Below are 13,793 nucleotides of genomic sequence, written 5' to 3'. Positions count from 1 at the left end.
ACCTGGTCTGGTGGGATCCGGATCTATCCGCATACACTCCTGCTCCCCGCTCAGGCGGAGACCCGATGCTGCCACGTGGCATACTGCGCGCGGCATAGGCCAATGGGCGGAACCTGACATGACGCCTCTGGGCTACGCGCGCCTTCGCATTCATTACGGATAAGACGTGCGCCTGTCCATTCCACTAATAGGCGGTGTGCTCAGTCCATGATACATGGGTCGTGCAGTTACTCACACGTTACTATAGCGAGGGCAATGACTGACCATTACTCCCGCGTTACCAGGAAAAGGGTAACGACCTATCAATACTGCATGGACTGCAGTCATCATGACTCCCATTGATTACTCATGCGTTACTCTGTCAGCATTAGTTATTCACATAATGTATTTCTTCCATTATGCTCCTGGGCCCGCATGTCGGGGCTCAGCATCCTTGTATGTGCCTCCCTTAAACTATAAAAGGGAAGGCTCACAGCGTTACAAGGGACAAGCTCACACGCTCACACACACTCAATACAACTTACATACAGTGGAGGTAGGGTATTACGCTTCGGTGGCCTGAACCACTATAATCCCTCGTGTCCTCTTGTGTTCATCCCGAATTCACCACACAGGCAACCGCTTAGGCCCCCTCCTCATCTTAGAATTAGGGAGGGTGCATTCCACCACCCGGCCGGTGGATTTTCCCCACCGACCTTTGGTGCGCCAGGTAGGGGTCTAGCTTTAGGTTTTTTGCCTGTTTCCCTGCTCGACACGATGGTTCAGATCGTCGAGCACCGCGACTTGGCCCCTGAGTACTTCCTGATGGAGGAAGGGCCAGCGTCTTCCGTGCCACGTGGTTCTTACCGCCCTGCGCCCGGTGCTGCTGATATGCACGCTGCGTAGCAGCACACACCCGTACAATCATCCAGGGCTCCGTCGAGGGTCGCTTCTGGTGGGGCATTGTCTGCAGCCAGGAAGTTGCTGTGTAACCCCCCAAGTTCCATGGCTTCACCGGGGGCCATGAGGCAGTTGCTCGAAGATGTCGATCGACTCCTCGGCATGGCCCATCCTGGCTCTGCCAGGTCTAGGCCACGATCATTCTAGCGTCAAGGCGAGGCGTCGGCGTCTGTGCGCTCAGCCTCAATGAGGGGTGCATGACTGACGATCTGCGGGCAGAGCTCAACCGTAGGCATGCAGGTGAGGATGTCTGAGTCTCTCTGGAGGACGACCTGCGGGCAGAACTCAACCGCAGGTGTGCGGGCGAGGATGCTCGAGTCTTTCTGGAGAGGGCACGTGAGCGCCGGCAAAACTTCGAGGGATGCAACCTTGACCAAGACTTCACTGCAAGGGACGCCCGAGTCCAGGCGGGTGTCCCATTGGTCAGCATGGGCTGTGCCGCGCTAGTGGATCATCTCCACGCGGCGACTTGGCCACCCAAGTTCCGGCCGCACCTACCGGAGAAGTACGGCGGTACATCAAACCCGTCGGAATTCTTGGAGGTCTACGTCACCGCCATTTACGACAGCTGGTGGAAATACTGCTGTAATGGCAAGCTACTTCCATGTAGCCTTGACCGGGCCAGCCCGGACTTGGCTCATGAACCTCAACCCGGGGTCGGTCTACTCCTAGGAAGAGCTTTGTGCGCGGTTTGCATCAAACTTCGCCAGTGCTTATCATCAGCATGGCGTGGAAGCTCATCTCCATGCAGTGAGGCATGAACCCGGGGAGACTCTCCGGGCTTTCGTCTCTCGTTTCACCAAGGTACGGGGGACTATACCTCGCATCTCCTATGCCTCCATTATCACTGCTTTCCAACAAGGGGTGCGTGATAAGAAGATGTTGGAGAAATTGGCGACGCATGACGTGGAAACCGTCACTACGTTCTTCACTCTGGCCGACAAATGTGCCAGAGCTGCTGAGGGTCGTGCATGGCACTCGGCACCACAGACCGGAGTTACCCAGACGGGCGGCTCAGGTGGCGCCACCCAGGGCGATGGCAATAAGAAGAAGAAGAACCGTGGTTATGAAAAGCCGCAGTGTGCTGCTTCGGTCACCACAGCTGCGACTGGGGGCCGGGACGAGCGCGGCAAGCGCCCACAACAAGAGGGAACTGATAGTGGGTCATGCCCTGTCCTCCCCAACAGTCACCATAGCGCCTCAGAATGCCGAGAGATCCTGAAGCTTGCGAAGCACATCAGCGAGCGGCGCGAGTAGGCCTCCAGGGATGGCTCGCCGCCTCGGCGCCGGCCTGGCAAGGAGAAGGTCGACGAAGGTGATGTAGCAGCGGGAGAACGGGACCTCGGGTATCAGGTCCTCGAGCAAGTCCTCAAGGACATCCTCACTAGAGACTCCGACTCCGGTGATGACAACGACCGCCACAAGATGCTATACGTAATGTATGGCAGAAGCTAGGAGCTCACCTCCCGGAGGAATGTGAAGTCCCTGCGCCGCAAGGTTCTTTCGGCGACCCCAGGGGACCCGATGGCAGCCCCACACCAATGGTGGCGGAGCACCACTATCTCCTTCGAGGCATCCGACTGCCTCGAAAACATGGCAGGGGCCGGCATACTACCACTCATCACCGCCCCTGTCATCGCCAACATGAAGTCGCACCACGTCCTGATTGATGGTGGAGCTGGGCTCAACGTCATCAGCCATGTTGCGTTCAAGCAGCTGCAGATCCCAGGATCCCGACTAGGACCCTCTCGCCCATTCTCCGGAGTGGGCCCTCAACTGGTGTATCCCCTTGGGAGCATCGCACTTCCGGTTACATTCGGGACTGAGGAAAACTTCCGCACTGAGAACGTCCAGTTCGATGTTGCGGAGGTTAACCTCCCTTTCAATGCCATTATTGGTAGGCCGGCCCTGTACCGGTTCATGGCCATTTCCCATTACGGGTACTTGGTCCTCAAGATGCCGTCCCCTGCTGGGGTCCTCACCGTGAGGGGCGACCGTCCCGCTGTGCTTGCAGCTGTCGAGAAGTTGCACGCCCTGGCGGCAGAAGCCGCTCGCCCGGATGACGGGGAGAGGGACCCCTCGACTTCCTGTACTAAGATGCCTGCCAAGGTGCCTAAGGTGCAACCATCTGGAGCAGACGACATCCCCGTCAAGACCATCCGGCTCAGCGGGGATTCCTTCCAGACCACTCGCATTGCAGGCGATCTGGAGGAGAAATAGGAACTCGTGCTCATTACCTTCCTCCAGGCAAATGCCGACGTATTCTCATGGGAACCGTCCTAGATGCCTGGGATCCCTAGGGAGGTGATCGAGCATCATCTCAAGATGCACCCTGACGCCAAACCGGCGAGTCAGAAACCTCAGAGACAGTCCATTGAGCGGCATGATTTCATCCGCGAGGAGATCCAAAAGCTGCTGGACGCTGGCTTCATCGAAGAGGTCCATCACCCAGTATGGCTGGCCAATCCAGTCATCGTTCCCAAGGGTAACGGGAAGCTTTGGATGTGCGTCGACTACACCAATCTCAATAAGGCATGTCCCAAGGACCCATATCCACTTCCACGAATAGATCAAATCGTGGATTCTACCTCTGGGTGCGACCTCTTGTCCTTCCTAGATGCTTACTCTGGTTTCCATCAGATCCATATGTCTAGGCAAGATAGGAAGCATACCGCTTTTATAACTGTGGATGGGCTTTACTGTTATGTTGTAATGCCTTACGGTTTGAAAAACGCCTTGCTAACATTTGTACGGGCGATGAGTAAGACTTTTGGTGACCTGATTAGGGACAGGGTAGAGGTATACGTCGATGACATCTGTCGAGGACCATAATTAGGGGTACCCTCAAGGCTCCTAAATCTCAGCTGGTAACCCCCATCAGCACAAAGCTGCAAAGGCCTGATGGGTGCGACTAAGTCAAGGATCGGTCCATTCAAGGGACGCGATCACGCCTCGCCCGAGCCCAGCCTCGGGCAAGGGCAGCCGACCCCGGAGGATCTACGTCTCGCCCGAGGCCCCCCTCCAGCAACGGACACACCTTCGGCTCGCCCAAGCCTAGTCTTCGCCAAGAAGCAACCTTGGCCAAATCGCCACGCCATCCGACCAAATCGCAGGGGCATTTAATGCAAAGGTGGTCTGACACCTTTATCCTGACGCACGCCCTCCAATCGACAGAGCTGAAGTGACCGCAGTCACTTCACCGCTCCACTGACCGGTCTGACAAAAGGACAGCGCCGCCTGCGCCGCTCTGACTGCTGTGCCACTCGACAGAGTGAGGCTGACAGCGGCCAAGCCCGGCTCTAGGCGCCATGGGAAACTCTGCTTCGCCCGACCCCATGGCTCGGACTCGGGCTCAGCCCCGGAAGATGGCGAACTCCGCTCCGCCCGACCCCAGGGCTCGGGCTCAGCCCCAGAAGACGACGAACTCCGCTCCGCCCGACCCCAGGGCTCGGACTCGGGCTCAGCCCCGGAAGACGGCGAACTCCGCTCCGCCTGACCCCAGGGCTCGGACTCGGGCTCAGCCCCGGAAGACGACGAACTCCGCTCCGCCCGACCCCAGGGCTCGGACTCGGGCTCAGCCCCGGAAGACGACGAACTCCCCTCCGCCCGACCCCAGGGCTCGGACTCGGGCTCAGCCTTGAAGAATGACGAACTCCACTTCGCCCGACCCCAGGGCTCGGACTCAGCCCTAGCCTCAGCCGACGGTCTCCGCCTCGCCCGACCCGGGGGCTCGGACTCGACCTCGGCCTCGGAAGACAGACTCGACCTTAACCTCGGAGGAGCCTCCACATCGCCCAACCCAGGGCACAGACCGACCACGTCAATAGGAGGCGCCATCATTACCCTACCCCAAGCTGACTCAGGCTACGAGGAACAAGACCGGCGTCCCGTCTGGCTCGCTCCGCCAGACAAGTAATGATGGCGCCTCGCACGCCCCATGACGACGGCGGCTCTCAGCCCCCTTACGAAAGCAAGAGGACGTCAGCAAGGACTCGACAGCCCCGACAGCTGTCCTTCCACCAGGCTCCAGCGCTCCTCCGACGGCCACAACACCACACGAACCGGGTGCCAAAACCTCTCCGGCTGCCACGATGGCATGTAGTTAGGGCGCTAGCTCTCCTCCGCTAGACACGTTAGCACACTGCTACACCCCCCATTGTACACCTGGATCCTCCACTTGCGCCTATAAAAGGAAGGACCAGGGCCCTCTTACAGAGGGTTGGCCGCGCGGGGAAGGACAGGACGGCGCTCGCGTGAGGCCGCTCGCTCCCTCCCGCGTGGACGCTTGTAACCCCCTACTGCAAGCGCACCCGACCTGGGCGCGGGATAAACACGAAGGCCGCGGGATTCCACCTCTCACGCCCGTCTCCCTCCGGCTGCCTCCCCCCATCGTGCTCCGTCTCGCGCTGACCCATCTGGGCTGGGGCACACGGCGACAATTTACTCGTCGGTCCAGGGACCCCCGGGTTTCGAAACGCCGACAGTTGGCGCGCCAGGTAGGGGCCTGCTGCGTGTTGATGAACAGTTTCTCGTCAAGCTCCAGATGGGCAGTCTCCAGCAACCTTTCCAGCCCGGGACGGTGCTCCGTTTCGGGAGTCTTGAGTTCATGTCCCTCGACGGCAGCTGCGACATGATACTCCTTCCCCCGCCGTGCGACAGCGACAATGGCGGCCGACAGCCCGCCCGCCGGCGGCGGAATCGACGACGTCTTCCCCGCGTGGTGGAAGAACAACATTCGAGCTCGCCCCGTCTCCTCCCCCGCCGACGGAGCAGGAGGAGGCGGGGCAACCAAGGCCAAGCAGGAGGCGGCACCTCATCGGCTGTCGAGCGAGTCGGCGGCACCGGTGCCCCAACGGGCGGCACGTCGGGCATCGACCTCGCGTCTGAGACGAAGACGAGCGTCGTCTCCCCGCAACACGCCAATCCCAAGCAAACGGACGACGCCAGCACGCTCGCGAAGGACTTGCTGGGCGTCACCCTCGTACCTGGGACGACGGTGCAGTCAGTCCCTGACGTGACTTCGTCACCGCCCGTCGACCAAGAGGTACCAACCGATTCCCATCTCACGCCTTTTGGATTCAGCCTCGACCCGCCAAGCGACTTCGCTTTGGTGGACGCTCTCGTAGAGGCGAGTCCAAACCCTCTAGGGTATCGTATGCGGTCACCCTGGGACCGGCTGACGGACGTCTCGACCTACGGGCCCTCGGGGTCCGAGGAAGATGACGAGCCCGACTTCTGTTGGGATCTTTCCGGACTTGGTAACGCCAGTGCCATGCGGGACTTCATGACCGCATGCGACTACTGCCTTTCCGACTGTTCTGACGGTAGCCGCAGCCTCGGCGACGAGGACTGCGGCCCAAGTCGTGAATGTTTCCACGTCGATCTAGGGGGTCCCTCCGAAGGCAACCATCTTGGTATGCCGGAGAACGGTGATCTCCTTAGGCCTGTGCCTCGCGTTGACATCCTACGAGAGCTAGCTGTGGTCCCTGTTCCGGCGGGGGGTCATGACCCACAGCTCGAGCAAATCCGCGGGGTGCAGGCCAGGCTCGACAAGGGAGCAGGAACACTTGAGCCGATCCGCCAGGACATCGGGCAGGAATGGGTGGGCCAACCTTCGGCCGGAGAAGTGCGTCATCTACCCCAGGGTATCCAGCACCGCATCGCCGACGATGTCAGGGTAAGGCCGCCACCCACCTCCAGCGGAGTCGGCTAGAACCTGGCTGCAGCGGCAATGCTTCTCCGCGCGATGCCGGAGCCATCAACCACCGAGGGGCAGCGAATTCAGGGAGAGCTCAAGAATCTCTTGGAGGACGCCGCGGTCCGACGGACCGAAAGCTCCGCCTCCCGAAGGCAGGGGTACCCCTCGGAACATCGCGCCGCGACTTCCCGATTCATGCGGGAAGCCTCGGTCCACACCGGGCGCACGCGCAACACGGCGCCTGCGGCCCCGGGTCGCCTCGGCAACGAGCACCATCACCGCAACCGTCGGGCCCACCTCGACGAGAGGGTGCGCCGAGGCTACCACCCCAGGCGTGGGGGACGCTACGACAGCGGGGAGGATCGGAGTCCCTCGCCCGAACCACCCGGTCCACAGGCTTTCAGCCGCGCCATACGACGGGCGCCGTTCCCGACCCGGTTCCGAACCCCGACTACTATCACAAAGTACTCGAGGGAGACGAGACCGGAACTGTGGCTCGCGGACTACTGGCTGGCTTGCCAGCTGGGTGGAACGGACGATGACAACCTCATCATCCGCAACCTCCCCCTGTTCCTCTCCGACACCGCTCGCACCTGGTTGGAGCACCTGCCTCCGGGGCAGATCTCCAACTGGGACGACCTGGTCCAAGCCTTCGCCGGCGATTTCCAGGGCACGTACGTGCGCCCTGGAAACTCCTGGGACCTCCGAAGCTGCCGACAGCAGTCGGGAGAGTCTCTCCGGGACTACATCCGGCGATTCTCGAAGCATCGCACCGAGCTGCCCAACATCACCGATTCAGATATCATCGGCGCGTTCCTCGCCGGCACCACCTGCCGCGACCTGGTGAGCAAGCTGGGTCGCAAGACCCCCACCAGGGCGAGCGAGCTGATGAACATCGCCACCAAGTTCGCCTCTGGCCAGGAGGCAGTTGAGTCTATCTTCCGGAAGGACAAGCAGCCCCAGGGCCGCCCACCGGAAGATTCCCCCGAGGCGTCAACTCAGCGCGGCGCCAAGAAGAAAGGCAAGAAGATGTCGCAAGAGAAACGCGATGCCGCCGACGTGGACCTTGTCGCCGCCGCCGAGTACAAGAACCCTCGGAAACCCCTCGGAGGTGCCAACCTTTTCGACAAGATGCTCAAGGAGTCGTGCCCCTATCATCAGGGGCCCGTCAAGCACACCCTTGAGGAGTGCGCCATGCTTCGGCGCCACTTTCACAAGGCCGGGCCACCCGCGGAGGGTGGCAGGGCTCGCGACGATGATAAGAAGGAAGATCACCAGGCAGGAGAGTTCCCTGAGGTCCGCGACTGCTTCATGATCTACGGTGGGCAAGCGGCGAACGCCTCGGCTTAGCACCGCAAGCAAGAGCGTCGGGAGGTCTGTTCGGTAAAGGTGGCGGCGCCAGTCTACCTAGACTGGTCCGACAAGCCCATCACCTTCGACCAAGCCGACCACCCCGACCACGTGCCAAGCCCGGGGAAATACCCGCTCGTTGTCGACCCCGTCATCGGCGACGTCAGGCTCACCAAGGTCCTCATGGACGGAGGCAGCAGCCTCAACATCATCTACGCCGAGACCCTCGGGCTCCTGCGTGTTGATCTGTCCTCGGTCCGGGCAGGTGCTGCACCTTTCCACGGGATCATCCCCGGGAAGCGCGTCTAGCCCCTCGGGCAACTCGACCTTCCCATCTGCTTTGGGACGCCCTCCAACTTCCGAAGGGAGACCCTCACGTTCGAGGTGGTCGGTTCTGAGGAACCTACCACGCAGTACTGGAGAGGCCATGCTACGCGAAGTTCATGGCCGTCCCCAACTACACCTACCTCAAGCTCAAGATACCGAGCCCCAACGGGGTCATCACCGTCGGCCCTATGTACCGACACGCGTTCGAATGCGACGTGGAGTGCGTGGAGTACGCCGAGGCCCTCGCCGAATCCGAGGCCCTCATCGCCGACCTGGAGAGCCTCTCTAAGGAGGTGCTAGACGTGAAGCACCACGTCGGCAACTTCGAGCCAGCGAAGATGGTTAAATCCGTCCCCCTCGACCGCAGCAGCGATGCCTCCAAGCAGATCCGGATCGGCTCCGAGCTCGATCCCAAATAGGAAGTAGTGCTCGTCGACTTTCTCCGTGCAAACGCCTACGTTTTTGCGTGGAGTCCCTCGGACATGCCCGACATACCGAGGGATGTCGCCGAGCACTCGCTGGATATCCAAGCTAGTGCCCGACCCGTGAAGCAGCCTCTGCGCCGATTCGACGAGGAAAAGCGCAGAGCCATAGGCGAGGAGATCCACAAGCTAATGGCGGCAGGGTTCATCAAAGAGGTATTCCATCCCGAATGGCTTGCCAACCCCGTGCTTGTGAGAAAGAAATGAGGGAAATGGCGGATGTGTGTAGACTACACTGGTCTGAACAAAGTATGTCCGAAAGTTCCCTATCCTCTGCCTCGCATCGATCAAATCATGGATTCCACTGCTGGGTGCGAAACCCTGTCTTTCCTCGATGCCTACTTGGGGTATCACCAAATGAGGATGAAAGAGTCCGACCAGCTCGCGACTTCTTTCATCACACCCTTCGGCATGTACTGCTATGTTACCATGCCGTTCGGCTTGAGGAATGCGGGTGCAACGTACCAACGGTGCATGAACCACGTGTTCGGCGAACACATTGGCCGGACGGTCGAGGCCTACGTCGATGACATCGTAGTCAAGACGAGGAAAGCCTCCGACCTACTTTCCGACCTTGAAGTGACATTCCGATGTCTCAAGGCGAAAGGTGTGAAGCTCAATCCTGAAAAGTGTGTCTTCGGGGTTCCCCGAGGCATGCTCTTGGGGTTCATCGTCTCCGAGCGGGGCATCGAGGCCAACCCGGAGAAGATCGCAGCCATCACCAGCATGGGGCCCATCAAGGACTTGAAAGGCGTACAGAGAGTCATGGGATGCCTTGCGGCTCTGAGCCGCTTCATCTCGCGCCTCGGTGAAAGAGGCCTGCCTCTGTACCGCCTCTTAAGGAAGGCCGAGTGCTTCACTTAGACCCCTGAGGCCGAGGAAGCCCTCGGGAACCTGAAGGCGCTCCTTACAAACGCGCCCATCTTGGTGCCCCCCGCTGCCAGAGAAGCCCTCTTGATCTACGTCGCCGCGACCACTCAGGTGGTTAGCGCCGTGATTGTGGTTGAGAGACGAGAAGAGGGGCATGCATTGCCCGTCCAGAGGCCAGTCTACTTCATCAGCGAGGTACTGTCCGAGACCAAGATCCGCTACCCCCAAATTCAGAAGCTGCTATACGCGGTGATCCTGACGCGGCGGAAGTTGCGACACTACTTCGAGTCTCATCCGGTAACTGCGGTGTCATCCTTCCCCCTGGGGGAGATCATCCAGTGCCGAGAGGCCTCGGGTAGAATTGCAAAGTGGGCGGTGGAAATCATGGGCGAAACGATCTCGTTCGCCCCTCGGAAGGCCATCAAGTCCCAGGTGTTGGCGGACTTCGTGGCTGAATGGGTCGACACCTAGCTCCCAACAGCTCCGATCCAACCGGAACTCTGGACCATGTTCTTCGACGGGTCGCTGATGAAGATAGGAGCAGGCGCAGGCCTGCTCTTCATCTCGCCCCTCGGGAAGCACCTACGCTACGTGCTACGCCTCCATTTCCCGGCGTCCAACAATGTGGCTGAGTATGAGGCTCTAGTCAACGGTTTGCGCATCGCCATCGAGCTAGGGGTCCAACGCCTCGACGCTCGCGGTGACTCGCAGCTCGTCATCGACCAAGTCATGAAGAACTCCCACTGCTGCGACCCGAAGATGGAAGCCTACTGCGATGAGGTTCGGCGCTTGGAAGACAAGTTCTACGGGCTCGAGCTCAACCACATCGCCCGACGCTACAACGAGACTGCGGACGAGCTGGCTAAAATAGCCTCGGGGCGAACAACGGTTCCCCCGGACGTCTTCTCCCGAGACCTGCATCAACCCTCCGTCAAGACCGACGACACGCACGAGCCCGAGAAGGCCTCGGCACAGCCTGAGACACCCTCGGCTCAGTCCGAGGTACCCTCGGCACAGTCCGAGGTACCCTCGGCACAGTCCGAGGTACCCTCGGCTCGGCCCGAGGCACCCTCGGCTCAACCCGAGGCACCCTCAGCTCAGCCCGAGGTACCCTCGGCCCCCGAGGGTGAGGCACTGCGCATTGAGGAGGAGCGAGGCGGGGTCACGCCTAATCGAAACTGGCAGACCCCGTACCTGCAATATCTCCACCGAGGAGAGCTACCCCTCGACCGAGCCGAAGCTCAGCGGTTGGCGCGGCGCGCCAAGTTGTTTGTCTTGCTGGGGGACGGGAAGGAACTCTACCACCGCAGCCCCTCAGGCATCCTCCAGCGATGCATTTCCATTGCCGAAGGCCAGGAGCTCCTACAAGAGATACACTCGGGGGCTTGCGGCCATCACGCAGCACCTCGAGCCCTTGTTGGAAACGCCTTCCGACAAGGTTTTTACTGGCCGACGGCGGTGGCCGACGCCACTAGAATTGTCCGCACCTGCAAAGGGTGTCAGTTCTACGCAAGGCAGACCCACCTGCCCGCTCAGGCCCTGCAGACGATACCCATCACCTGGCCTTTTGCTGTGTGGGGTCTGGACCTCGTCGGCCCCTTGCAGAAGGCACCCGGGGGCTATACGCACCTGTTGGTCGCCATCGACAAATTCTCCAAGTGGATCGAGGTCCGACCCCTAAACAACATCAGGTCCGAACAGGCGGTGGCGTTCTTCACCAACATCATCCATCGCTTCGGGGTCCCGAACTCCATCATCACCGACAACGGCACCCAGTTCATCGGCAGAAAGTTCCTGGACTTCTGTGAGGATCACCACATCCGGGTGGACTGGGCCGCCGTGGCTCACGCCATGACGAATGGGCAAGTAGAGCGTGCCAACGACATGATTCTACAAGGACTCAAGCCTCGGATCTACAACGACCTCAACAAGTTCGGCAAGCGATGGATGAAGGAACTCCCCTCGGTGGTCTGGAGTCTGAGGACAACGCCGAGCCGAGCCACGGGCTTCACGCCGTTCTTTCTAGTCTATGGGGCCGAGGCCATCTTGCCCACAGATTTAGAATACGGTTCCCCGAGGACGAGGGCCTACGCCGACCAAAGCAACCAAGTTAATCGAGAAGACTCACTAGACCAGCTGGAGGAGTCTCGGGACATGGCCTTACTGAAAGGGAAATGTGCCCTTGGGCCATTTCTAAGTATTTTGGTGATTTAGTGTCCAACACAAGTGCCTAAGTGTAAAATGGTGGACAAAGTACAAATCAGGGATAAAGGTATGTTTCTCAGACTTAGTACATTGTTTTAGTGACTAATGTATTGTGTCTAAGTGCTGGAAACAGGAAAAGACCAACAGGAAATGTCTTGGCTCGAGCAGCCAAGACTCTGCTCAGTCTGGGTGCACCGGACTGTCCGGTGGCTCACCGGACAGTGTCCTGTGCGTCAGGCTGGCTCGAGCGAACTGGCCGCTCTTGGGAATTCACCGGCGACGTACGACTATAATTCACCGGACTGTCCGGTGTGCACCGGACTGTCCGGTGAACCAACGGTCGGCCGGGCCAACGGTCAGCCGCGTAATCTGCGTGGGACACGTGGCCGAGCCAACGGCTAGAAGAAGGCACCGGACTGTCCGGTGTGCACCGGACATGTCCGGTGCGCCAACGGCTCTCAGGCTGCCAACGGTCGACTGCGCCATCTTTGGAAGGAAATCGGGCACCGGACAGTGTCCGGTGTGCACCGGACTGTCCGGTGCGCCAGTCGACAGAAGGCAAGAACAGCCTTCCTAGAATCCTCTCAACGGCTCCTAGCTGCCTTGGGGCTATAAAAGGGACCCCTAGGCACATGGAGGAGTACACCAAGCATTCCTACAACATTCCTAAGCACCAAGACATCGATTCCGCGCCTTTGATTCTTTGCGATAGCAATTAGAGCTCTAGTTGAGTGGTGAACTCATTGAGTTGTGTTGTGAGCTCTCATTGCAACTTGTGTGCATGGTGTTGCTGTGATTTCTTGTCTTGAGTGCGTTGCTAATCCCTCCCTTGCTCTGTGCTTCTTTGTGAATTTCAAGTGTAAGGGCGAGAGGCTCCAAGTTGTGGAGATTCCTCGCAAACGGGATTGAGTAAAGCAAGCAAAACACCATGGTATTCAAGTGGGTCTTTGGACCGCTTGAGAGGGGTTGATTGCAACCCTCGTCCGTTGGGACGCCACAACATGGAGTAGGCAAGCGTTGGTCTTGGCCGAACCACGGGATAACCACCGTGCCATCTCTGTGATTGATTTCTTGTGGTTATTGTGTTTTGTTGAGATTCCTCTCTAGCCACTTGGCATTTACTTTGCTAACGATTAACCAAAATTTTGTGGCTTAAGTTTTTCAAGTTTTACAGGATGACCTATTCACCCCCCTCTAGGTGCTCTCAATTGGTATCGGAGCCGTTCTCTTCACAAAGGGACTAACCGCCCGAAGAGATGGATCCTAAGGGGAAGGGTATCGTGATCAACGATAAAGAGAAGGAATCTTTCGTCAACGAGCCGAAGGATGACAAGCCTACCGACTCGGGCTCGGGCCATAGATGGAAAGATGGGAAGAAGAAGAAGACAAGGCGCATCAAGGAAATTGTCTACTACGACGACAGCGATGAGTCTACTTCTCCCCAAAAGGACGACGACCACAACGACTACGAGAGAAGGAAACCGGTTAATTCGAACTTTTCTTTTGACTACTCTCGTATTCCTCAAAGTACAAATGCTCATTTATTATCTATTCCACTTGGTAAACCTCCTCATTTTGATGGAGAGGACTACGGATTTTGGAGTCACAAAATGCGTAGTCACTTGTTCTCTCTCCATCCTAGTATATGGGAGATTGTAGAGAGTGGAATGCACTTTGATAGTACGGATAGTCCCATGTTCATTAATGAGCAAATTCATAAGAATGCACAAGCTACTACTGTTCTTCTAGCTTCATTGTGCAGGGATGAATACCACAAAGTGAACGGCTTGGATAACGCCAAGCAAATATGGGACACCCTCAAGATTTCTCATGAGGGGAACAATGTCACCTTGCTCACCAAGATGGAGTTGGTGGAGGGAGAGCTTGGACGATTCGTGATGATAAGGGGCGAGGAGCCAACC

Source organism: Zea mays, chromosome 3 (genome assembly GCF_902167145.1).
Source record: "Zea mays cultivar B73 chromosome 3, Zm-B73-REFERENCE-NAM-5.0, whole genome shotgun sequence".
NCBI lineage: Eukaryota > Viridiplantae > Streptophyta > Magnoliopsida > Poales > Poaceae > Zea > Zea mays.
This window is presented reverse-complemented; position numbering follows the sequence as displayed.